The sequence below is a fragment of the Eschscholzia californica genome, unplaced genomic scaffold, assembly GCF_041429995.1.
Source record: "Eschscholzia californica isolate CP2 unplaced genomic scaffold, dmEscCali1.0.p SCAF_1, whole genome shotgun sequence".
In the NCBI taxonomy this organism is placed as follows: domain Eukaryota; kingdom Viridiplantae; phylum Streptophyta; class Magnoliopsida; order Ranunculales; family Papaveraceae; genus Eschscholzia; species Eschscholzia californica.
The window spans coordinates 59,099,052-59,126,137 of NW_028238198.1; the positions used below are offsets into that span (position 1 = coordinate 59,099,052).

The following is a 27,086-nucleotide window of genomic DNA, read 5'->3' on the forward strand; positions in this document are numbered from 1 at the left end:
ACCCTAGCTTTCTCTCTCTAGAAATTGTCGTCCAAAACCAAATCAAACCACATGGGTAGCTAGCCAACAACATGAGGAATAAAAGGCCTAAGGTTTCCGGCCAAGAAAGTGGCTGGAACACCTAGCAAAATCCGGTCAAAGAAGTGAGGATTCCGGCCAACCTTAGATCCGACCAAATGCACATGCTCCGAGCCCCGTGCGCGCATCGCATGCACGTCTGAGCTGCAGCTGCCGTCCTTTGTCGCGTCCCGAGCTATAAAACCCATGCACGTCCGAGCTTGATGCCGGCGTGAAGCTGCTGCCGTGTTGTTGCTGATTCGTGAAGGAGCTGCTGTTGCGCGTCTCGGAGCTGTTGCGCCCGTGAATGCTTACCGAGCAGCCCGAGCTGCGCCGGCCAAGCTTGGCCGGCCTTGAGCTTGGCAGGCCTTGCTTGGCCGGCACTCCTCCTTCTCCTTCCTCTCTTTTTCTCTCTCTCAAGCTCTTCTTTCAAGAATAAGAATCCTAAAAGCCTTAGCCTCCTTGCCTCCTTTTCTCTCTCTACTTTTGTTCTTGGTTGATGAAAATGAAGATGAAGATGAATAATAACCTCTTTAATACTAAAACCCTAGGTCAAGACTTAGTCAATTTCTTTAGACTTTGTTGACTTGGATCCATAAAGAGAAGGTGCCCATATAATCCTTCCTTGTCATTCTTCTTTGGGCTTGGACTTGGCTTTGGGCTTGACTTATAAACCAAGGGGAGTGCCTTCAAGAAAAGACTTTGGCTTCTTTCTTTCATAACTTCCCCATCCGAACTCCGGTTCGATTTTCGTTTTCACTGTCGGACTCGTCGTTGACTCCACTTGTAATTTGATTTGCTTGAAGTCCTTTTCTCTATTTTTCGATACATGAAATGATAGTGATAATTCGCTCTCTTTATTCCAAATTACATGTTTAACTCCAAAAATGATACCTAATAAGAAAAACACATAAAATATTGTTGATAACACTCGAAAAAGACTAATTAGTCTAAGTTACGCTCTCCAAATGTGACATTTTCGTGTCACATCATGGGGGCGGATCTCTTTACCCAGGGCTTGATGCGCTTCTATACTTTGGCGTTGTTCCGAGGTGCCCGAAGATAAATGGGTCGGGTCCATTAGCCATTAATGCATGGGCTTGGTGATGTGACACGAAAATGTCACATTTGGAACGTCTAACTTAGACTAATTAGTTCATTTCGGGTATTATAAATAAGAGTTTATGTGTTTTTTATGCTAGGTTTCTATTTTAGAGCTAGGGCTTTGATTCGGAATAAAACGGAGCAATTATCACTTTCACCTCATGCGGACGAAATGGGAGAAAAAGATACCAAAGCAAATCAAATGACAAGTGGAATCAATGACGAGTCCGACGGTGAAAACGCAAGTTGAATCAGAGTTCGGACGGGGAAGTTATTAAAGAAAGAAGTCCGAGGGTATTTAAGTCCTTTGTGAGAATTTGAAGATGTAGAGATAAGGATGGAGGCAGCCTCTTGGTTTCTAAATCAAAGCCCAAGAGCCCAAAGAAGAATGACAAGGAAGATTTTATGAGCACTCTCTCTTTATGAATCCAAGTCAACAAAGTCTAAATGAATTGACTAAGTCAAGGGACCCTAGAGTTTTAGTAGTCTATTATACTATTCATCATCTTCTACCTTGGAAAGGAGGCAAGAAGGAAGAGAGAGAAAACATGCAAAGAGGAGGGTTTCAAGTTCTTGAGTTTTAGGGTTTTGGAAGGAGAGAGAGCAAGAGAGAAGGGGTCGGCCTAAGCTTGGCTGTCCAGCACTAGGCCGACCATGCTTGGCCGGCATAGGAGCAGCTCGGGTATTGCTCGTTCAGCAACAACAGCAAGCTGGCATAGGGACGCGTCCACGGGAAGCATGCACGGGGCGGAGGACGCGACCAGCAGCCTGCTCGAGAAGCTTTTCCAACGAAACAACAACAGAACCAGCACGAGAAGCTGCTCCGAGTTCAGAACCAGCACTTTCTTGGCCGGAAACCTTAGGGCTTTTACTCCCCATGCCATGATCTTGCTTCTCATGTGGTTTGATTTGATTTTGGGCTAGAAATTGTAGAGAGAGAAAGTTAGGGTTTAGCTTTAATTGAGGTTGAGTTCTAAATGGAAAAGATGATGATGACCGTTATGGGGAACCCAGAATTCGCTAAGGGGAGATCGGCGGCACCTTGAAGACTCATATTTTCCGACGATCTTAGCCTCAAACCACATCGAAAAAGGGGATTGTCTCATCATTTTCTTTCCATTTCTTATTCAATCACCATGTTTAGCTAACTTTAGTGTGTCGATTATATGAGATGAAATGTGATGAATTCGTGATTACGTTTAATATGATTTGATGTTTTGATTATAAATTGATGTTCATTTGATTCGATTATCGTTTCGTTCGTATTTTCATGTGTCTTGTCAAGTACCGCACATAGTTAATAGATGAAGAGAAGTGTTCGATATCGATCGTAGTCTAAGTCAGAATTTCATGACTCGGGATTAACCGATTAAGACGTTTGTTTGACTAAGTATGATCTCCGGATATACGTAGTACTTATAGACATCAATTTAGGAGTCGAACTTTGATTATACTTCAACACATTAGATCAGATCGTACATAGTTATAGGTTTGTTATCATGGATTCCTGGACTTCGACACCTCTCTCACCTATTTGTTGCTTCCCGACTCTTTTCTCGAACCTCTCTTACCCGTTTACTTTGATTATTTAGTTTAGCTTTACTTGCTTTCTTTTTTTATTGCCTATTCATCAAACACTCTCAGTTATCTTTATTTCTTTCGGTCTTAGTCTAAGTTAGCTTGTGATACTTAAATCAGTGAACAAAACCTTTAGATATCAGAGTTACCTTCCTATCCTTGGATCCATCCCGACTTTGCTGGATTACTACTTGATACCTCTGCTTCGGTGTGCAACCTGTTTGGGTGCATCAAGTTTTTGGCGCCGCTGCAAGGAATAAGTTTAGTAGTTTGGACATCGTTTGTTTGTTTTGTTCATTAGTTTAGTGTTGTTTGCTTACTTAGACATTCTTGTTTTCTTTGTTTTTGTAGTTTCTTAATTTCATTTCTTTTTTAGGTATCGTTTTATAGAAAAGAGCCAAAAGTGACATAAAGGCGAAGGAAAAGGAAGGAATCAAGAAGCTAAAGAGGAAAGACAAACGAAACGAGAGGAGCATTTGCTAGTATCGCATTCTAACTCTTCCTTTTTTACTTGTTTGTGATTCTTTTGTTTATAAGTTTTAGTTCCCATTTTGTGATTCTGTGTTTGCATCTTTGAATATTGTGATATCATGGCAAGTTGGTCATTTGATGATGATGAGGATGACGTTATCCTAAGAATTTCCAACACTAGTGTACCACCTAGAAGTAGTCAAGACTACTCAAACTTATATATGAATGGTTCGACTAGTGACAGGAATAGGCGAGTTGAGCCTGACCGACCTAGGATGACCATGGGTGAATACCGACGGATGTATGGAGTCGGTCAGACAAGTCATGAATATGGTCTTAGGAATTATGAGCATGAGGGTAATCAACCCCGTAAGAGTCTTCAAGACTATCGACAAGAATTTGGGATGACCACACCTACATATATGAATTTGTCATTTGATGAGGACCGTAGTTCTATGAGTATGATCGACCACGCACTACAAAAAAATGGGCTAATAGGGACACACATTTTTACGTCTGTCCCTAACATAATCGCAATAGGGACATTTTTCTAGTGTTGGTCACTATTAAATTTACAATGGGGACAAATAGATAAATGGTAGGGACAATTTTTAATTATCCATAATAATTTGAAAGTTTTCAAATTTTGAGTCCCGCGGAGTATTGTATTGGCGGTCAAACGCAAAAAAGAAAAGATTCCCAAATAATTTCTTTCCCTCTTTCTCTCTCTCTCCACGATTTTTGCTGCTTCCGTTTTCTTCTCCTCTTCTTCTTCTTCGGTTTTCCTCTTGCTTGGATGCTTCTTCTCTTCGATTTATTCAACTAGGGTTTGAGTTTTCTACTTCTGCTTCTTCGGTTACTGCAAACCAAAATAATCAGAGAAATAGACAAATTGGATTCAGTAAAACCAGAGAGATCGACTAAACCAAATTCAAAAATAGTTGCTCCTACAGGTATCCTCTTTACCTTTGATTAAATCACTTCTTCATCTCATTTTTTTGTTCTTCCCCTAGTTAATATGTACTACAATCCACTAAAGTTATCTAGGGTTTTCAAGAATATAAGAAAAAGAAATTGATTTAGGGTTTCCCTTTCTAGAAGATGAAGTAGTTATAGATCATACCTTGGGAAAGATTTGGATTCTAGGTTGTTGCAAATATATTTTGTTTGTTTTACAAAAAAAACTATTTTGTATTGTGAATCAATCAAAGCTGGAGCTGCATTTTCATTCTTTGATTTAGTAGAAATTGAGGTTTTAGGGAGGAAATAAGTTGTTTTACCAAATATATCTGGAACAAACCTTTTTTTGTGTAACTTATTTACGAATGAACTTCATTGTCACATAAAACCCTTTCATTTGAACTTGTTTATGTATGATTTGTTTTATACTTCACATCACATAAAATTAGATGATTCTAGTTAAGGAGATATCTATGAAAAATTTGATTCTTTTGCTTTCGTTTGAATTGATTGGTCTAGGTACTTGATTTTATTACTAATAGTTCATGGGTTTTGTTCATATTTCTTGTCTGCAATATCTCGTTACTGTTCTAGCCTTCAAGGATTGCTTTTTTATGTATGAAACTAAGAGAAGTCTTGATTAATTGATATTAACATTGATCATATCTCATCTCTTATTATATTTCCTACACAATGACTAAGTTAGTATCGGGATTGGTGTCTTTTATAGTTTGTTTGATATATTCTTAGTCATTTTTTTATCAACCAGTGCTTAAAAAATTGGCACACATGTTTGGTTAAATGTCTCAACTTATACAATCATTATCAACTCTCTTTACAACAATAAGGATATAATCAGGGAGCTGATATCTAATGCATTTTGTGTAAGTAGTCCACTATGTTTTGGTTTGATTTATTTAATGATTTTGCAGTGGTGTATTAGAGTTGATTTCTAATATATGGAGTTGAAATTCCATACAAGATATTCCACTAACTATTCTACTTTTCTTTTGTGATTTTTAACGTCCTTGTTCATAGAAAACTTGATATTTCCGCGAAAGAATTGCAGGTTTGTCTTCTCATTTTTTCATTTTTACTTTACCCTATTATAATTCTTCTAATCATAATGCCTGTTTCTGAACTTAATTCGTTTCTTTTATGCTATTAGAATATCTGTTTATGATTGTATATCTTCTTTATTTCAAAACCTTCTTACGAATATTCAGGTTTAGTGCTTTGTTGATGGTTGTTTGGGCTGCTATGAGGATTGGGGATTATGCGAGAGATCTGTGAAGCAGTTAACCTTATGTTCTGAATGGTAAAACGTAAGTAACAAAGCCTGCTTGTATTCTTTCATTATGCTTTTTTTTTTTCTACGTACGCGATCTATTGTAGATTCTTATATTAATAACTCATGATTAAATCTTTTACTTATTGGTTATATGATTGGTTAAATAAAATAAATGAATCCAGTGATAAGATTAAATGGATCTTGCAATTGAGCAGTTTCCTGTTATGGTTAATCTCTCATATTTTTGTTGTTTTTCGTATTTTATGGTTCAAGAGTTATTTGGTATAAAATTTGGAAAGTTAAGTAATATTATTGAGTTCTTTTACAGGGTGTTGTTTGGAGAATCTGGAAGACGTTTAGTGTTTGACTTGAACCAACTTCTTATACCATAATTGCAGAGTTAGTGGTGTATTTTCTTGTGAGTGTTTTTCGACTTCTCTCCCTATTTCAAGTGAAGCTTTCCGATTGTGGAAGTACAAAAGTGCTGGTATGTTCCTTCCTTGTACTCACCAGCTTTTTTAGTTTGTTTACCCTTTCTTGAGTGGGTTATTCTGTTTAGCTGCTCCCTGTTACATGCTTCCTGATTTATCTTGATATAATACTATTGTACTGTTCTGTCCCAGTTGCATAACGTGTGCTTATTTCAGAGTCTGGACTAGGAAATATACTTAGGTTGTTGGTTATACTTGTACTGCATTCTTATGGTACATAATCGTTGTCTGAGACTCTTAGATAAATATGATCATTAAAGAAGAAACTAATAGCTTTCGTTGTCTTCTGTTTCTTGTGACCATGTCAAAGGGATAGGATGGAGCTCTACTGAGATGATGATATGCTAATGGTGTTTCCATGTTTCCTCCTACAAAACGAGAAACAAGATGAGAGGATGAAGTTCGAGTAGTTTCTTTGTAATAGAATTTTATCTTCCTGTGGAAGAGTTATTAGTTCATTCTCTTATTTTGGTTGACTTTTTTTTTCGTCAAGGTTTGTGAAAGGCCGCGGCTTTGGGGAATAAAGAAAATTCTCCCGGGAATAAATTCTCAAGGGAATCCAGATTTTTTTTTGAAAGTTCTTCGGGGAATAAATTTTTATGGGGAATACAGATTAAATTTTTTTGAAAGTTCTCCTCCATCTCACCACCTCTCTCTGCCACCTCATCTTCACGCCATCTCATCATCTTCTCCGGCGAAGGTCGTCGACCAATTTTCTGCCGGCGACCTTCAAACATTAAGAAAAAATTCTCTCTCCTCTTTCTCTCTCGATTTTTTCCCCCTTTCTTCTCTCTCTCTCTAGAACATATCTAGAGAGAGAGTTTGATATGAACATATTAAAGGGTTGGGGTTTCAGAGATAGGCCATTAAATTCGATATTAATAACATTAAAAGATTACATTTTATTACTATTGACCATAAGAAGCAAATGAATGTACTTGCTTGAAAGAGTAATTAGGGTTAACAAAGTAGTATTTAGTATAGTCAAATACTCCAGTTCCCGTAAGAAGCAAATTTAATGTTCATCATCACCTCTGTCCAATTTCAGTACTTCTCTCTGTAAATTCTTCTTCTTTTTCATGGCCCACCAAATCAATCCCTAAAATACTCTTCTTATTCTTCTTTATTTAGATCCTTTTTTTCCTTCATTGGGAGTTTAGAAGAGTGATTGATGGTTGATTACCTGTTGAAGATTGAGTTTTCCCCATTACCCATTATTCAATTTGCCTCGATTTCTCCGTTACACAGGTTTCTCTCTTCTCTCTCTCAAGCTTTATGATCTGTTCTTAATTATAGATTGGAATTTAAAGGAATGTTTCTTGTTAAGATTTTTAATTCATGCATGTGGGTATTTATATTGATTTTAGATTTAGAATCTGTATAGATGTTGATTTCTTTGTGAATTTATTTATAATGATTTCTGATCTAAGAATTTGAACTGGAAATGGAGTTCATGGTCAATAGTAATAAAATGTAATCTTTAATGTTCTTAATATCGAATTTAATGGCCTATCCCTGAAACCCCAACCCTTTAATATGTTCGTGATCAACACTCCCTCTCTCTAGATCTGTTCTAGAGAGAGAGAAGAAAGGGAAAAGAAAAAAATCGAGAGAGAGAGAGAGAATTTTTTATTTTTTTTTATATTTGAAGGTCGCCGACCGGAAAATTGACCGGCCGGCTACCTTCGCCGGAGAAGATGATGAGATGACGTGAAGATGAGGTGGTGAGATGGAGGAGTTTTTTTTTACAGCATCTTCTAAAATTAGAAGCCTCTTAGCAATAAAAAGAAACATAAAAGTCAATCTTATTTGAATAGTTTTAAGAAAAGTCTTTATTCCCCGGAGAATTTTCTTTATTCCCCAAAGCCGCGGCCTTGTGAAATTCTTCGGGGGACTTCTCAAAACATATTCATGTAAATTTGTGCTTTTTAAATTGTATTAAGGAGAATTTTCTCTTCTATATACACTAATTATTGTCCGGAAAACTCCCAACCAAATTTGTAGGGACGAATATTAACTGTATCAGGTTCAAACAATAGAAAATCACTGCCGCTCTTATAACGACAACTATTATCTGTCCCAAATGCTAATGAGAGGAAATTTCTGCCATTTTTAGGGACAGACATTAACTGTCCCAAATTTTAGCGAGAGGAAACTTTTGCCAAATTTTTTAGGGACAAATATATGTGGTCCCTAATAATAATTGATATGGAAACAGTTTCAAACCGTCCCAAAACAACTTTGGGACAGATGTTATCCGTCCCAAATATTATTTGGGACGCCACTTTCGGGGACAGATTCAAACCGTCCCCAATAATCTATTAGGGACGGTTTTTCCATTATGGGGACAGTTTTTTGCCGTCCCTAATGGACCTATTTTTTGTAGTGACGTCGAAGTCTTCGTGACTATCGACAAGCATATATGAACGGTTCACTTGGTAATGACAATTCCCGACTCGATGATTCCACTCTAAGAGTCGAGTCTACATATCTACATAAAGGTAGTGAAGAAAGGACCATGGAGACTATTAGTCCGGTTTGTGCTATTTGTGCGAGCTTAGACCATTTGACCGAGTATTGTCCCATGATCCGTGTTCCGCAAGAGTCTTCGTCTAGTTATACTCATGTTCCTTATTACGAGGAGATGTCTGAAGATACTCTCCGAGCATTTTTGGAGTATCAGACTAGATTTAATCGAGATGTAATGGAGATCACGGAACGGATTCTCAAAATTGTTGATAGACTTGAGTCAAAGCCTATCGTCGACGAGGAAGGGGTTTGGGCACCCCAAACTCAAGAAGAGACTATGAATGATGGTAAGGGTAATACACCTAACTCTAGTCTTAAGTTAAATGTCGAAGAAGCTCTTGATAGACCCTTTGAGAATAAACTGACCAATGACCCTCATTGATAACTCCCTTGACCATTGTCATCTCACCATGAAAGGACTACACCAGATTTTGGTGTTCAGGATGATAGCTCTATGAGCAAGTTTAGGGATCACATGATGTTGAACTTTCGAATTTTTAGCACTTGTGATTACTTGGATGAGTTTTGTAGAAGTGAAGGTGTTGCAACGAACTTTGGAGCTCCAAATGCCTTTAAGGACGTCGATAACATAGTAGTTGAAGAGATAATGGATAGTTTGTCGGACCATTCACCTAAGGAAACCTCGGACCTTGACTTGGTCCCCGAGCCTATTGCGTTACCCTTAGAGTCTAGTTCAATCTTCCACATGAACTCAGACTCGATTATTAACCCCTTTTGGGACACTTCGGACGTCTTTCCTGGCATGTCTAGGGACTTAGTGGATATTCTATCCACTAAGCTCGAGAATGACTCTTTACCTTCGACTGACTTCCTGACCCTTCATTTGTATGTCGATCCTTTTGACGACTGCTTAGTCGTCACCCCTAACATTTATGCTTACTTAGTGGACGGTGCATCCACTAAGTTTGGGGATGGCTACTTTTCATTTTTCGTCTCACTTGCACTTCTTAGTTTGTACATAGTTGTGAGATGATTAACTTTTGTATATAGCTTTCTTTGGGTTGACCCCCAAATCTTCCGTCTTTTGCTTTATGATCGTTAAGCCGACTAAGACGGGCCTTGATGTTTGTGGGTATCATCTTTGGAAACCATCCTTGAGACATAACTCATGCTCTTGTGTGAAAACAAGAGAATTAAAGGCTAATTTCATAGTTCAATGCAATCAAGTGATCCCTCGTGAGTGGTCATTTTATAAGGTCATGTTTCTATGTGCTTCATTCTTATAATATTTGTCGATACTTTAGGACCAATTCTTACTTGTTTTACTTCTAAGGCGTTGTTTGTTCCAAGTTTGGGGATGACGCGAGCTTGTCATCAACTTAGAACCTCTTATTACATGAGTCTTGGTAGTATCATCTTTTATCCCCTTCGGTTATGGTAATACCTCTCCACTCTTCTCTTTAAATTGATGTGTCACTTTATCATTTGGTAAGTGTATACTTAGAACATTGAGGACAATGTTAATTTTAAGTTTGGGGATGAGGGGATTTGACCATAAACAATGCATGACTATGGGTTTCAAAGACAAAAGGGTTCAAATTAGCCAAAATTTGAAATTTTTTTAACATTTTTAGTAGATTTGCATGTGATTATAGAGATAGTTTTAAGAATGTTGATGCATATGTGTCGAGTTGATGAGTTTGTGATTGCTCATGGTCTTTGCATGAAGTCGAGTCATTGAGTGTTTTTGTTATACTATGGGAGTAAGATCTTAGTGAAGAAGAAACATCTCTGAGAGACCTAGAGTAGTCATTAGTGGAGACTTAACCCATTTGAGGCTCAAAGCCTAAATTGTCCTTCGAGTGTACCCTTCTGCGCTGACTCCGAGTAGAATGAAGAGCTACTCAACCTCGTAACTATTAAAAGAGCTCATTTGATCTCATGTGCTCAATTTCCTTAGCCATTAGGAGTGACATTAGGATAGTGAATTAACCTTGCCCTTGTAATCCATGAAACCCGATGAGAATGCCAACTAGAGGAGGGCGGATACTCCATCACCATCCATCATGTTATATCTCGAGAATGAAGACATGAGAAGAAATGTAGAATGTCAAAAGCAAGTATGAAATGCAAAGTTGATTGCAAGAATAGAGTTATGTGTCTTGTATTTTGTTTTGGTTGATGGTATTTGTGTTATGAAAAAAAAAAGAATGTGAAATAAAGTGGTTTATGTGTATGTTTGAGCATGTTAGCTCTTTTATGTGAGTGATGTGATTGTATATATGTGTTGGTGTTTTTGTTCATGAATAAGTATTCGAAGCAAGAATCAAATGTGTAAGTGCTTAAGAGGTTCTATCATGAAGAAGTCAACATTCTCGGGAATCCACCATCATCATCCATCTCTAGTATCCGCTAACCTTTAGAAGACATTTTTAGAGGGTAGAATGGGTGAGAAGGGTGAGTGAGCTTCCCCACTCCATTTAGTGGTTACTTCCTTTTCGAAGATCATTCGTTCTAAAATGTTGTCCTCACCCCTTTTTATGTGTTGAGTCCATGTTAGTGATCACACTCACACATACGAGCGAACCATTCTTGAGTGATTTCATTTTTAGAGTGTATGTCCGTGAAGCCAAAGTCGAGGCGAAATGTACTAACTTAAGAATCAAAGTTTTGTAACTTCAGAACATAAATGTTGCTCATTGTGGTATGACACTTGCACTTTAGGGTAAGATCATTAGTGAAGAGGTCCTTAGCTTTTATATGAACTTATTTACTTGATTCATTATGTGCTGACATGCTTAAACCCTTTACTATATGAATCATGCTTATCTATGATATAGATGTTGAACCCTTGTGTGTTTGAAACCATGATGTTTGTGGGTGGCATCTATGAAAACCCTCACGAGACAACACTCGTCCTCCAGGGGTAACCTAGAGGTTTAAAGGCTTGTTGCATTCGCTAAATGCAACCGGGATGCCTCTGAAAGTGAGTTAGGCTTGTATTTTGTTTTGTTTACTCGAGGACTAGTAAAGTTTAAGTTTGGGGATCTTGATGTGACACGAAAATGTCACATTTGGAGCGTCTAACTTAGACTAATTAGTTCATTTCAGGTATTATAAATAAGAGTTTATGTATTTTTTATGCTAGGTTTCTATTTTGGAGCTAGGGCTTTGATTCGGAATAAAACGGAGCAATTATCACTTTCATCTCATGGGGACGAAATGGGAGAAAAAGATACCAAAGTAAATCAAATGACAAGTGGAATCAATGATGAGTCCGACGGTGAAAACGCAAGTTGAATCAGAGTTCGGACGGGGAAGTTATTAAAGAAAGAAGTCCGAGGGTATTTAAGTCCTTTGTGAGAATTTGAAGATGTAGAGATAAGGATGGAGGCAGCCTCTTGGTTTCTAAATCAAAGCCCAAGAGCCCAAAGAAGAATGACAAGGAAGATTTTATGAGCACTCTCTCTTTATGAATCCAAGTCAACAAAGTCTAAATGAAGTGACTAAGTCAAGGGACCCTAGGGTTTTAGTAGTCTATTATACTATTCATCATCTTCTACCTTGAAAAGGAGGCAAGAAGGAAGAGAGAGAAAAGAGGCAAAGAGGAGGGTTTCAAGTTCTTGAGTTTTAGGGTTTTGGAAGGAGAGAGAGCAAGAGAGAAGGGGTCGGCCTAAGCTTGGCTGGCCAGCACTAGGCCGACCATGCTTGGCCGGCATAGGAGCAGCTCGGGTGCTGCTCGTTCAGCAACAGCAGCATGCCGGCACAGGGACGCGTCCACGGGAAGCATGCAAGGGACGGAGGACGCGACCAGCAGCCTGCTCGAGAAGCTTCTCCAACGAAACAGCAACAGAACCAGCACGGGAAGCTGCTCCGAGTTCGGGAGATCGGCTGCACCTTAAAGACTCATATTTTTCGACGATCTTAGCCTCGAACCACATCGAAAAAGGGGGATTCTCTCATCATTTTCTTTCCATTTCTTATTCAATCACCATGTTTAGCTAACTTTAGTGTGTCGATTATATGAGATGAAATGTGATGAATTCGTGATTATGTTTAATGTGATTTGATGTTTTGATTATAAATTGATGTTCATTTGATTCGATTATCGTTTCGTTTGTATTTTCATGTGTCTTGTCAAGCACCTCACATAGTTAATAGATGAAGCAAAGTATTCGATATCGATCGTAGTCTAAGTCATAATTTCATGTGTCTTGTCATGCACTTCACGTAGTTAGGCGACTAGACGACACTTTCGATGACTCGGGATTAACTGATTAAGACGCTTGTTTGACTAAGTATGATCTCCGGAAATACGTAGTACTTATAGACATCAATTTAGGACTCGAATTTCGATTATAATTCAACACGTTAGATTGGATCGTACATAGTTATAGGTTTATTATCATGGATTCCCGGACTTCGACACCTCTCTCACTTATTTGTTACTTCCCGACTCTTGTTCCTCCGACACTTCTCTCGAACCTCTCTTACCCGTTTACTTTGATTATTTAGTTTAGCTTTACTTGCTTTCTTCTTTTATTACCTATTCATCAAACACTCTCAGTTATCTTTATTTCTTTCGGTCTTAGTCTAAGTTAGTTTGTGATACTTAAATCGGTGAACAAAACCTTTCGATATCCGAGTTACCTTCCTATCCTTGGATCGATCCCGACTTTGCCGGATTACTACTTGATACCTCCGCTTGGGTGTGCAACCTTTTTCGTGTGCATCACTTGGCCACCGCGTCAGCCCATTTATCGTGGATTTCTAGGGGCGCTCCTGGTGTCGCATTTTGGCCCATACAAGCATGATAACCGCCTAATTTAAACCATAATGAAAGAGGCCTAAAGGCCGACAATATAAAAGAGGTCTAAAATCCTGCATAATAAAAGAGGCCTAAAACCCGACAAATTTATTATATTATGGTGGCCAATATATGGACAAACACTTTCCTTTATGTGGACAACAGGATTTGGGTGCAAGTAAACTTAGTTGAGGACAACCAATTTAAAGGACCTGAAATTAAAAACTCATTTACTTTTTCATCTCCATCCTCATCACAATCTTCACCGGCGATCACTATCAATGCGGCGACCACCATTTTCTTTGGCTACTAGTCTACTACCATGTTCATATTCATCACCATCCTCCTCTTGGCCGATTGTTAGAGAAAGGGTTAGAAAAGCAACTGATTTAATATCGATTGTCAAGCAAGTCTGACCACCCACATAAGAAAGATCAAAGTAAAGTGGATCAAGGAATAGAGCCAAGAAAAAAGAACAACAAACAAGAAAAACGTGGTTTTAATCGGGTAAAGATTGAGCCACTCGGGTGTATAATAGTGTAACTCCATGGTTTTTGATGATGTGAGATTTGAAGAAAGCATAAACTTCCTGAAAGGGACGCAACCTTGATAAGATGATGAACATTTACCATCTTCCATGGTAGATAAACAACTATCGAACCCTGCAAAACTCCAGAGTTCATCATCAAGAACAAAGAACATAAACTAGATAGAAATCCGAAGATATTTTTTAGTTACTATATTGATTAACTAAAACTCTTATTAGAAATCAATGGAAACTAAAATAACATAAACTAGGTTTTGCCTGACCAGTCGATCATGGAAACGAAAATGGAGCACAAAGAGAGCAATAAGAGAGATAAAGGACACGAGATGATGTATTGGTGGTGACGAAGAGGGAGGTCTTAGTTGCCAAAGAAAATGGAAGTTGCCGATGAAGCTGGTTTGCTGCTTGTGAAGATGGATCGTCACTCATCGTTGCCACGGTGATGAAGAAGAAAAAAAGATGGTTACTTTAGTTTTAGGTCCTCCCATTCAGTTGCCTCAAACAAAATTTAATTACACCCATTTTTGTTGTCCACATAACAAAAGCTTTTGTCCATGTATTGGTGACCTATATTATTTCCTATATATATGGATAAATCTTGATGGAAACTGCTTCCAACGAAACTCGATCCCACGACTTCGTGGGCCTAAGAGGGGCGTCCAACCGCTGCACCAAAGATTGGTGGACCCGAAATCATTAAATTAATACTAATACAATCTGCTTACTTTTAGATATATTGATGAACATCATAATAAACTATAATATTAACATTATAACAAATCGTAAAAAAACAGTGTAACTAAACTCCTGAAGACTCTCTCGACCGGTCAGGTTTCATATCCAACACCTCATGACTGAAAAAAGAACCCGGCTTCAAATTCCAATAAACTGGAATTGACTCCGAAGTTGGGTCCGGTTCGTTACTAACAACGGATGACGAGTTGTTCACATTCTTGTCCACCGTGTTTGTAAAAGCATTAGAAGTAGTGGTGGTTGGTGATTCTTGATCTGGTTTCCAACTCGATGGAGAAAAGAAAGAGTTATCAGGTCTCAAGAAAGAAGTTAATCCCTCATAATCAATACTCCTATTTTCTTGTGGTTGTCTTCCTGGTTGAACATTGCAAATATAGTCTCTTCTACGCGTATCTCTAAGATAAGCATGTCGGTAATAATATTGTTGTTGTAGTCGTCGGTAATAATAATCTCGTTGTAGTTGTCGGTAATAATATTTTCGTTGTAGTTGTTGACAATAATAATCTAGTCTTATGCGTTCTTCTAATTCTGCCATAAACAACAACCATTGTCTTTGGTAATTTTCATAGTTGAAGCTGTCTATATTGTCATTCATGGCTGCTCAAGGAACTTGATCTTCCTGGTAGAAAACTTCACCAGGATAAAAGAAATCTGTGTTCTGAAGTGCGGGTGCTTGATGATGAATTCATGTTTATATAGCGAGAGAATTTAATTTTTTTCCTAAACCAAGAACAACTCTACTTACTCAATTTCGGGTTTAAAAGCTTTAGGATTCAATTATGCTACGGAAGACAACTGCCCGGGCAGACCTTTATTAGAGATTAGACCATTATTTCCAGTTGATTAAGAAATAGTCCTTACTAGCTCCGCTTATGAAAGAATGGGTCAAAATATTCTACCTAATAAGCACAAAAAAGTTTGCTTTTTTAAATCACAAAGTGTTATGATTCAGCCAGCGCTTTCGGGAAAGCTAAATAGTTTTCGGTGTGTGAAATTTTAAAAGAAATATGCAAAATTTTGAAAATTTTCCGGAGAAACATATTTTATGGGGAATAGGGAATATGTTTCAAAATAAAAATAAAAAACTTTCCACCTCACCTCTCTCCTCCATCTCATCTTCTATCTCTGCCACCTCATCATCTTCACCGACGAAGGTCGCCGGCCGGTCAATTTTCCGGCCGACGACCTTCAAACATTAAAAAAAAAAACATTTTATCTCCTCTCTCACTCTAAAAAAAATATATTTTTTTTGTTTTAAGACCTAGATCCGGTCTGTTCTTGAAGAACAGACCAGATCTAGGTCTGTTCTTCAAGAACAAATCTGTTCCTCACGAACAGAACAGACCAAGATCTGGTCTGTTCTTCAAGAACAGGCCAGATCTAGGTCTTAAAATTAAAAAAATATATATTTTTTAGAGAGAGAGAGGAGAGAGAAATATATATTTTTTTTTTAATGTTTGAAGGTCGCCGGCCGGTCAATTTTTTTTTTAATGTTTGAAGGTCGCCGGCCGAAAAATTGACCGGACGGCTACCTTCGCCGGTGAAGATGATGAGGTGAGGTGGAGAGTGAGAGGTGAGGTGGGGATTTTTATTTTTCCTCCTAACAATTTACAAAATAAAATTTTCAAACAAAATTGAACAATTTTTGACCAAGTCTTCACACCCCGGAAACTATTTAGCTTTCCCCAGAGCGCTGGCCTATGATTATTATGACTGTTTGTCATTTATGTGAAAGAATATCACTGAGTAGTAAACATGTCATTTTCTATTTTTTTTTCATCCCCAAAAAATCCCTACTCATTAAAATTCTCTCTCTCTTAAAAAAACATAAGAATTTTAGGGTTCTTTCTTCCTTTTTCTTTCTCAAATTTTCTCTCTTTATCTCTCTAAAGTCTAGACTCCGTCCCTTACTCTCTCTAAACTCATGATCTTTGACCTTTCAATCATCTTCTTCATCGACCTTGTTGAGTTTGGGAACTCTGTCGGGGTGAAGACATTCGATACTCCGAGTTATGTTCACGGGTATTCTGACGAACATTGCTTAACCTTGTATTGAGTCTAGGATTGTGCAAGACTCGAGAATGGTTCGGCTTGGTCGTGCTACCAAGGAATCATTTGCTATTTTTTTGCCCATGATTGATGGTGGAGAACGTTTCACGTCTTTTAGTCTAGAAGTTGAATCAACTTTTCCAGACTATTGTCTTTCGAGTCGACTAAAGTTGGTAGATGATGGAGGTGTTGTTTTCTAGCGATGCTTGTCCCTCGGTTGTTTGTAACCGCTCTGCTAAAGTTACTTAGTAGAGTTTTAAGACATTGTCAACTTTTGAGGTAGAGTTTTAGATGGTTAGAGATACACTTCTGACGAGACGTTTGGTTGTCTTGGTAAGATGCTCTAACCTGCAAAAATTCGAGCTACGCCACCGACTCTCCAATGCTTAAGTCAGTAAAGTATTCGAGATTAAATTTAAACAAAAGGTTTAGAGTTTAGAATTGATACAACTTTAAATGTGTTGCATTCCAGCTATTGATGTTGAGTCCATCTCTGACTTGTAGTTTGTATGCACCTTGCCGTCCTACTCTAGTGATCAGGTAAGGTCCTTCCCAAGTTGATGCTAATTATCCAGCCTCAGTTTCTTTAATGTTTTGGAATACCAGTCATCCATTTTGAAGGTTCGAGCCCTGATATTTTTGTTGTAGTGGCGAGCTGCCTTCTGCTGGTAGGTTGCATCTCAAATCATTGTCGTGTCTCCTAACTCATCGATAGTGTCTAAGTTATGGTTGAGTTGTTTCCAGTTCCATTCTTCGCTAGTCCACTAGTAACTAGCTGACAGAACTCCTGCTTCGGCTGGAAGAACACCTCCTAAGCCTTATGCAAAGGAGAAAGGTGTTCGTCAGTTGGAGTTCGAGCGGTTGTTCGGTGTGACTAGAGGACTCCACGGCAGCTCGTCCAAACATGCACCTTTGGTCTTTTTGAGCCTTTTCTTCAAGGTTTTTATGATAGTTTTGTTTAAATATTCTGCTTGTCCATTCAATTATACTTGGGGTGAAGAAGCTAAGTTTGGTTTCCCAATTTTGAAAAAGTCTTGAAAATTAAAAGTGATGAATGAAGACACGTTGTTTGTGACAATCTCTTTCAAGACTTTGAACCTGCAAATAATATTATTCCACACAAAAGATTATTACCTCTCCATGTCGAACTTGGTGGTAGGCTTCGACCTAGATCCACTTGGTAAAATAATCATTAGCGGCTAGCATGTGTACCTGTTGCTTTGCAACTATTAGTAGTTTGCCTACGATATGCATCCTCCATTTCATGAAAGGCCAAGGTGATAAAATGGAGTTCAGGTGTTCCGGTAGAAAATGGGAGGGTAGGGAGAATCACTGGAAACTATCATACCGTTTAGAGAAGTTTGAAACTTTAGTTCTCATGGTTGGCCAATACTAGTCAGCCGTGAGGGCTCACTTGACCAGGCTGCGACCACTTGCATGATTACCACACTAAGCTTCAATTAATTCCGATAATAGTATACATAACTGGCTTCATTAAGAGTGATGCATCTAAGATATGAGCTAGAGTACGATCTTTTCAGTAGCTGGAATCTCCTTTGCTTCATTGTTATCTTCTAAGAGCTCGTCATTTATTAAGTATCAAAGTATTGGCATCATCCAATTATCAACAAGATCTGTAGTTGGCACTTGGGAGGTTAGAGACTTCCTTACAACTGGCCACTCGAGGAGAACCAAAGGGATAGTCTGAGCTGCTTTAGTCTAGATGGAGGATCCTACTGATACCAAATTTGTTAATCTTATTATTAGTCACAGAAAAGAGACCCGATGTTGGACCTCATCTGAATGAGTGATTCTGCTTCTTTGATTCCCGCTCCTGAAAACCTAGGGGTAAAACCTGCAAGGAGTTTGGACGCCTCTGTGACGTCTAAGACAGTTAGATTGCCCTTTGCAGTTAAAGTACGAGTGTTGAATGATCATTGTGGACTGTATGAAACGTGTATTGAACGTACCTTCTTCGAGGTTATTTGGTGCCTTTTCATAGGTTGTTTTGGACCGACTGTTGATAAAAGGTGTGGATGAAACGATTTAGATCCACCGTTCGGGATCAAAACTACTCTTCGGTAGTTGGAAGGTTTAGGGTTTCCTTTTTGAGTTTATCTCGTATCTTGGATATTTAGACGTTCCTTTGTTCTAAGATCTTTGCTAGATATCCTGCCGACACTACAAAAATCGCGAGTATTGTCGACGGTGAAAATGCGTCGGGATCATATAAAAGTCGTCGACATAGCTCACTGCCGACGACAAAAAAATGGTCGGCAATAGAGGCGTCACGAAAACTATCCGCGACGAAGTTCTCGACGAATAAAAAGCGTCGACAGACTTTCTGCCGACGGTTTGTGTAAATAAAACACCGTCGGCAGTGAGAAAGATAATTTCGCGAGAACACCAGTTCCCGCGAGTTTCTTGACCTATGCCGACGGTTTGTCTTCCAAAAAACCGTCGGCAGGTGCTGATTTCACCTACGAGTTTTACTCCGTCGGCAAAAGTTTTTTTTTTTTTTTTTTTTGAAATCTATTTTTGTACCCGCTGCTGCACCTGGTAATCCATAAAATGCAGCAGCATAATGAATATTAACCTGCATAAGTATCAAAATGTCTAATACACATTGAAAAACAAGTCATATGTTTCATAATAGCCATTGTCTAACGAAAACAAAACCATAAAAGATTTGAGGATTCAAAATTACAAAACTAGTTTAGGAACAAAGAACTTATAAAAATCTGATCTTCAACAAGTATCTTATCACCTCTGAAACACCAACAAACCTGCACAATAATTGCCGATTACCCCTATCAGAAGCATGGGATAGGTGAAAACAAATGAAAGAGTAATTCTAACAGTGAATACATTAAAATGCACAAGAAGTTGGGGACAGCATGAAAAAAGGGAAATGGATTTAACATTATCGAATATAAGAGTTCTTCCTGACCTTTGAAAAAAGAAATGAAAATGAACAAGCTTAGAGAACAGGATGAAGCAGGAGAAGAAAAGGGATATAACATTATCGAAAATAATTTTTTAGATCTCCAAGACAGCAAAAATAATGTCTAATAACACGAAGCTAATGGTAGAGCTAGTACTTAGTAATTTCTGTGGTTCCACAAAAGGCACAAACGAAAAGCAATCCACGAATAAATAATCCTAACACCAATTACCACAACACTAATGAGTTGCGTTTAGATGCTCCCCTGCAAAACTAATGAGTTGATATTCGTCATTCTTCTCATCTAAACTCAGACGCAAAATCACAAGATATAATACAGCTCACTAAAAGTTTTACAGGATTTGGGAATGAGTTAATAATCCGGCACAGGGTGGGACAAGTAGCTCATAGTCTTTCAATTTCACACACTTAGATAACATAATTTGAGTTCATTAATAAGAACTGTAAGATTGCATCGTTCATGGGTATCTTTCTTATGCAAATTTCCATTTCTCTCGAGCTTCTCAGGTGTAGCTTTTTTTGAGTTACCTAGTAGCTAAGGCTAATTTCATATCTGAAGTTCCAAACTAGTAAAAATTACAAGTAAACAACAACAGTTTAACCACATTGTTGATAAAAGACATGTCCACTATTAGTTCATACCTATCAAGCTATGTTTTTGTTTATCGTTATATATGTGTTCAAGATTAACTTAAACCCACCCTACTCGCGCTATAGAACGATTGAACTTATAGGGTTTCATCAATTGTAAGAATGTCAAAATTCATAAGAATGATTAAACTACCCAAACTAACAAAGAACCCACATCAAGAATGTCCTAAAGAAAAGAGATAGTGAAACATACGTCACAACCCGATAAGGTTTTCGTTCAGTTTCCGTGTTCGAAGAATTCAAGGGTGGATCTGCAGGTGCATTCTCTTTAACTCGAGTGAAGGAAGGAGTTGGGAATGTAGATGGTGAAGGAGCAGGAAGTGCCTTCAGTTTTACTCAACCCCAAATTTTCAAAATGGTTAACAAAACCAAATTTGATTTTTTTCAATTCAGTTGGACTTACTGGTCCTGACCTAATAAAGGTCATCTCAACTAATCCTAGTCTCCTCAAAAGAAGCATACAAAACCAAATCATTCCTGGTTTTGATTTCCTCAAGAGCATTCTTCACACTAACAGTAAGGTTGTTGCTGCCCTAAAACGTTCTACTCGTATTTTTCATGAAGATCTGTATCAAGGTATTGTGCCAAATATCAAGCTTTTGAGAGATAAAAATGTCCCAGAATCCAATATCACTTCTATATTACTAACCCAACCAAAATTTCTTACAATTAATTCTGAACGATTTCAAAAGATTGTGGAACAAGTTGAAGAAATGGGTTTTGTTAGGGTTAAAGAGAGAGATAAAGAGTTTAAGAAATAGGAGGGAACTCACAACTTATTTTGTTCAAGCTGAAGTCGTCAAGGGCTTCTGATCTACTGCCTTCAAACGATTCCAATAGACCTGATATCAAATTGGAGAAGAAGAAACATCAAATTCGAGAGAGAACTCATATTTTTTGCTTAGGAAATAGAGGTGTTAATGATGAAGAAAGTTAAAAAAAAAAAACTACAAATAGCAAGAGGGAGAAGAACTTACCAAGCTGAGTTTAGGGCTTTTTCCTCAACCAAAAATCCTAGAGAGAGAGCAGATAAATCGATTAGAGAAGAAGAGAGAAAATCGTTGGTTAGGGTTTTCTCTGCACCAAGAGAGAGAATCGAATAGAAAAGAAGCTGAATAGTGCGGGTTTTTCTTTTTTGTGAATACTGTCGACGAAGAGGGCATAAGTCGTCGGCTAGCATATGACATCCAACCACGGAAAATAAAATATCGTCGGCTATTCTCAAAGGCCAGCGCTTTGGGGAAAGCAAAATAGTTTCCGGGGTGTAAAATTTTAAAGGGAATGTGTCAAATTTTAGAAATTTTCCGGGGAAACAAATTTTAAGGGGAAACCAAACATTGTTTCTTCCTCTTCTTCTTCTTTTCCATTATATGTTTTCAAAGTTGAAATGGTACTTCCTCATCAAAAAAAAAAAAGTTGAAATGGTACTATAATATGATTTTTAGGGGGAGGAATGGAGGACCCTACTGAGGAGAGAGAGAGATGGGGATGTGATATTGGGGAGTAGTGGGGTTACACACACGTACAGTGTTCTGAACAAGTTCTTTTTCGAGGCAAACACTGGCGGCAGGGAGCGTTGAAGTAGTACTAGAGATCCTTCTTTCTACTCTCTCTCTCTCTGGTTAACAGGTTGTTGGTTGAAACATAAAAGCTATCTATCTATCTATCTATCTATTTAGAGAGTAAAAGAAAGTATAGAGAGAGAGAAATAGAAAAGAAGTTAGAAGAAGAGGAAAGATGATGATGATGGACACTATAGAAGTGATGAGGAGGTAAGTGATTACTATTAATTAAGAATTATGAAATTGTGTTTTATCCCATAAACCCTTGATGATGGTGGTGGTCGGATTTTGGTGAAGATGGTGGTGGGCGGATTTTGGTGATGATGGTGGTGTTCGGATTCCGACAACCCTTGCCGGAATGGAGAAGAAATGGTCAAAAAATTTGCTTTCCCCCTAACAATTAGAAAATATACTGGTCAACTAAAGTTGACCAGTTTTTGACAAAGTCTTCACACCCCGGAAACGATTTTGATTTCCTCAAAGCGCTGGCCTTCTCAAAACACTACCGACCGAAGGCCAAAACCCGTCGTTGTAATATTTCGCGGAAACTCCAAGCGGTTTGGCGCCTAATTAATAATCGACGACGGCTTATAGAAAATCAACGTGCAAAATTTTTGGCGGAAAATTTTTTTTAGGGCGCGAATTTTTTTTTTTTTTATGAGATAGGGCGCGAAACTTATCCACAAAAAAAATATCTCTCCAAATCTATACCGACGGAAATAATTAATGTCGGCAACAAAGAGTACGCGGACAGTTCACGGAACGACTTATGCCGACGGCGTCTCTCAGAAATCGTCGGCTATAGTCAAATACTACCGACGATAGAACAGAAAACCGTCGATAATACTATTATTGCCGACTACTGGATATAGCCGTCGGCGTAAGACGTCGGCAATAACCTTTTTTTTTGTAGTGCGAGTTGATAGACTATCTAAGAAATGTTTCCACCTTCGAGACTCTTGAAGCCCAAGTTACTTACATACTTAAGATCTTGATCGACTAAGATCTTTGGGAAGATTCAAAATTAAGTCGGTAAACGTATGGCACGCTTCTGCCCTCCCATGTACAGAGCTCATTGGCTTTGAAGACATGTGAAAATTTTCATTTACTCTATTTTAGTGATCCATTGATTATATTTGAGTTACAAGAATAAGTTCTCGATACCTTGATCACTTGGAAGATGGAAGTCATGGACCATACAACTTCAAGGAATTCATACTACTTTTGCACTAGTGGGACTTGACGCGTGTTCTTCCTGGTCATATTTCAGCACAACTCCAAACAAAAATCGCGGTTTGTTGTTCCAATTTACCTTTTGAATTCAAAAATTATATCAACTCATAAAATGCATCAGGTTGATAAAAAGAGATGAACTAAGATAAAGAAAATATATAAATACCAAACACCATTACAAGGAAAAAGTACTTGGTGACCACAATGACAGAAACCTTATCATATGGCAGTTTAAGTTTTCAGTCCACCGCTGAAGAAAGGGAAAGGTAAAAATCTTACATACTAGTAATTCAAAAGCAAGAATAATGACACCGTCGATACATAAAGGTGTTACACCCATTACTCTTTATTACTCCTTATGAAACTATGTGGTATGCCCTCTACCTGGTGAAACCATGCCAAAAAGTATTTACTATCAATGAACTTTGTCTTGTGTTATCCGAAAAGTTCAAACGAAGTCCAAAACACTCGCAAGAAAATTATCTTTCACTATGAATATTTAAATTTATGAGTTTCGCCTACAAACAAAGACACCAGAAATCACTAAAAGGGTCGAAGAAACATTTTACTCTGATTGCAAAAGCTTTATTTGGTGATCAAATGTATGACTTCACAACGTCGTTCATTGTGATTAATCATACTTTAAACCCTAAATAATACATGAAAATAAGATCTTCATCCATAACTGGTATGCATTTAACAAATAACAATGAGAAACTGTAGAAAAGATCAAATTGAAGGGTTTCAAGATGCTGAAACAGCATTTACGATTGGAAATATAGAAGAACGATATATATAGTTTAAAAATACCAGGAAAACTTCAGTTGAACATCCAAATGTTTTCGAATATAAGTGAGGATCCAATAATAACCAAGAAAAGCAAACCTTGATAACTAATCTGGCTTGTATCATAATAAAATCTGCAATTTTATCATGTGAACATACAATATATATAACTCATGCTGCCCAAATTGATTATTAAAGCATATAAGAAACTCAAGCACACGAAAAGGGTTCAAATGCGTCTTTTTGGAGCTTTCACCTTAAAATGAAAATTTTGATGAAAGGCCCAAATTTTGGGCCCAAATACAAAAAAAAACCCAACAAGGTTTAATATCTCACCCAAAACCCAATAATCAAATAATAACTCATATCAAACCCAAATACACATCCCAATGTGCAATCCGGGCCCAACTCTTATCTCTAAGATTTCCTATTTTCTTTTAAACCCTCTTTTGCCCTCCTATATATATCCCTCAACTCTAACAACTCATATCTTTCTCTCTCCAAAATCTGATTTTGTTTCTCTCTCCAAAATCTTTTTCACTTTATCTCTCTACCTAAACCGAAATACAAACCCTTTTTTTCCACCTTCATCTATCTACAGTCTTCATCTCTTCGATCATCATCTTCGTTTTCACGTTTCTCTCTCTAATATTCAGTCATCACCTACATCTCCAAACCGAGTTACAAAACCCTTTATTCCTTCAGTCATCATAGAGATAAGCCATCAACTTGTTTGTTTCTAGACTCATCAACTTGTTCGAATCACCATATTCTTGTCCTATAAATCCAGGTAACTGTTGATGTTGAATCTCTTTTTTATGATTTTTATGCTCTTGTTCTTCCTTCTCGTCTACTGTTGAGTTTCTGGAATGTCCGTACAGTTCTACCGCTGTCCGTACAATCTTTTGGTTTCTGGTACAACTTTGAAGTTTGTTTTAACATTTTCTAAAATGTCTGAACACATGGTACATGTTAAAAGTAGTTTATCATGTGTTAACACATTTGTTTCATAGCTATTGAACTAGCAGTTAGACCAACATTTGATAGAATGATTAGACATTGCTTCAACATTTGATAGAATGATCAGACATTGCTTCTTGGACCACCTGATTATACCACATATTCGAAACAATCAGTATAATGTTATCCATCATTTTCACATAAACTCACACATTACGTATAATTCTACAACATTCTCCATGATAACCAAACATTCCTACGCATGTCAAAACATTATGCTCGGTGTTTAGACATTACACTAGATGTTCACACATTTGTTAACATTTTGCAGTATGGAAACTGAAAGGTCACTTTCTACATCTCAAAATAATGAGAAGAAGTTAGTATGTGACTCATGGGGCGACGTATTTACGGAGATTGGGCAAATATTCCCCGGTGGTGTCAAAGCTTTTCGAGAAGCTCTTGGTCGATATACCATTGCAACCAAGAACAACTACAAATATATCAAGAATGAACCAGGTCGTGTCACTGCCGTTTGTTCCAAACCCGGATGTAATTGGAGAGTGCACGGGGTTGCACCATTGGGATGTAAATCCGTTTTTTTGTTGAAAGAGTACGAACCGAATCACGCTTGTCTCGATGTTGTTCTCAAACCTGCGGATCCCAAGTTGTCTAGTAAACTTGTTGGCAGCCTAATGAATGAAGACATCAGAAGACACCCAAATTGGAGTACTGCTGAAGTTAAAGAAAAGTTTCAAGACGATTACGGTGTTGAGTTGACCTATTATTTTTCTTACGGTGGTAAGAAGGTAGCCATGGACAAAGTATTTGGGCAGGAGGGTGATTCCTACGCAAAGTTGAAGTGGTACGTAGATGCTTTGGAGAGTACTAATCCCAATAGCATAATTGATTTGCAAATCGAACCCACTACCAACAGATTTGTCCGAGTTTTTATTGCCCTTCACGCATCTATCCTTGGGTTTCAACACTGTCGCCCTGTGATCTATATTGATGGAACATTCGCCAAAACTCGTTTTAATGGCTGCATTTTGGCTGCGGTTACCAAGGACGGAAACGACGGTATGTTTTCATTTTCACATCACATGTTAACATTCTAGTGTTCCTGCTAACACGTGACAAAATGTTAGATCATGATCATTATTGACGCGACATAGATAAAGATGCGGCGTAATTTATTGAAGTCATACCTCATTCCCAAATATGGTTTTACATTTCCAAAAATGCTCATGCACTTTTGATTCATGCATCAACAGAACTAATTTTGTATTTCATTTTTTTTTGTTAGGTCTTTTCCCCATTGCTTACGCAGTTGTGGACATTGAGAATGATCAGAATTAGGATTGGTTTTTGCAAAATTTGAAATTAGCAGTAGATCCGATCAAACGTTACACCTTTATTTCGGACAGACATGCTGGAATTCTAAAAGGCGTGAAGAACGTTTTTCCCACCGCTCATCACTCATTCTGTGCTTGGCACTTACGATGTAATCTGAACTTGAGGATACGTAACGGGGCGCGCCAGTCACGTTATTTTCAGAGTCTTATGTTTACGGCGGCACGTGCATTACCCGAGAGCGAGTATCACGCAACCATTGAACAAATGGTTGAGATGGGTGGAACCAATGTCGAGAGGTTTTTCCAATCCCTTAATCCGGAATCATGGGCAGATTCCTTTTTCCCAGGGGATAGGTATTTTGTTTTCTCTTTTTCAGTTATTTTTTAACATTAATCATATCTTTCTGTTATGAATATACATTTGTTCATGTGTTCCGTCAGGCATATACATGTTTATACATTTCGCGCAATGTTTTAACACGACACGATGTTTTACAAGCATCCCATTTAATGTTTTTTCACAGGTATGGCGCCATCACTTCCCAACTGTCTGAGAGCTTCAACAACATGGTCAAGAAAGCCCGCGTGCTCCCTATTACAGCATTGTTGGATGCCATAAGACAGAAGATTATGAACAAGATGCGAAAGCATAGAGACGCTTCTATTGGATGGAATACATTTCTTTGCCCATCCATTAACTTGGAGCAACAAGCGAAATACAAAGTTGCGGAGACTTGGAGATACGTCGAGGCAGCCCCACTTGTTTATGAAGTATATTCTACTCCACGCCATTCCGTAAATCTTGGTACTCTCACATGCTCTTGTCGGCGTTGGCAAGTAGATTCGCTTCCGTGTCAACATGCAATGTTATGCATCAACAAGACTCGTGGTGATAGTACATGTTTTTACGATCCGGTCTGGACCGTGGAGGCTTACAGGAACACTTACCAACATTGTGTTTACCCCGTTCCAAATT

General features: G+C 38.0%; 2 long non-coding RNA genes across 3 annotated transcripts; one reads left to right on the plus strand and one right to left on the minus strand.

Annotated features, from left to right (window-relative positions):
* The first annotated feature begins 3,862 nt into the window (after positions 1-3,862).
* On the plus strand, positions 3,863-6,597 carry LOC147567875 (uncharacterized). Its single transcript, XR_015237941.1, has 5 exons — positions 3,863-4,163; positions 5,209-5,239; positions 5,397-5,495; positions 5,790-5,948; positions 6,263-6,597. It is a non-coding gene; the product is annotated as an uncharacterized LOC147567875 (long non-coding RNA).
* Positions 6,598-19,201: 12,604 nt separating this feature from the next.
* On the minus strand, positions 19,202-21,366 carry LOC147567876 (uncharacterized). 2 transcript variants are annotated; one of them, XR_015230884.1, is made up of 3 exons: positions 21,192-21,366; positions 20,988-21,056; positions 19,202-19,384 (listed from the first exon to the last, which is right to left on the minus strand). It is a non-coding gene; the product is annotated as an uncharacterized LOC147567876 (long non-coding RNA). The 2 variants fall into 2 exon arrangements; XR_015230885.1 differs by lacking the exon at positions 19,202-19,384 and adding an exon at positions 20,657-20,780.
* Between the last annotated feature and the right edge of the window lie 5,720 nt (positions 21,367-27,086).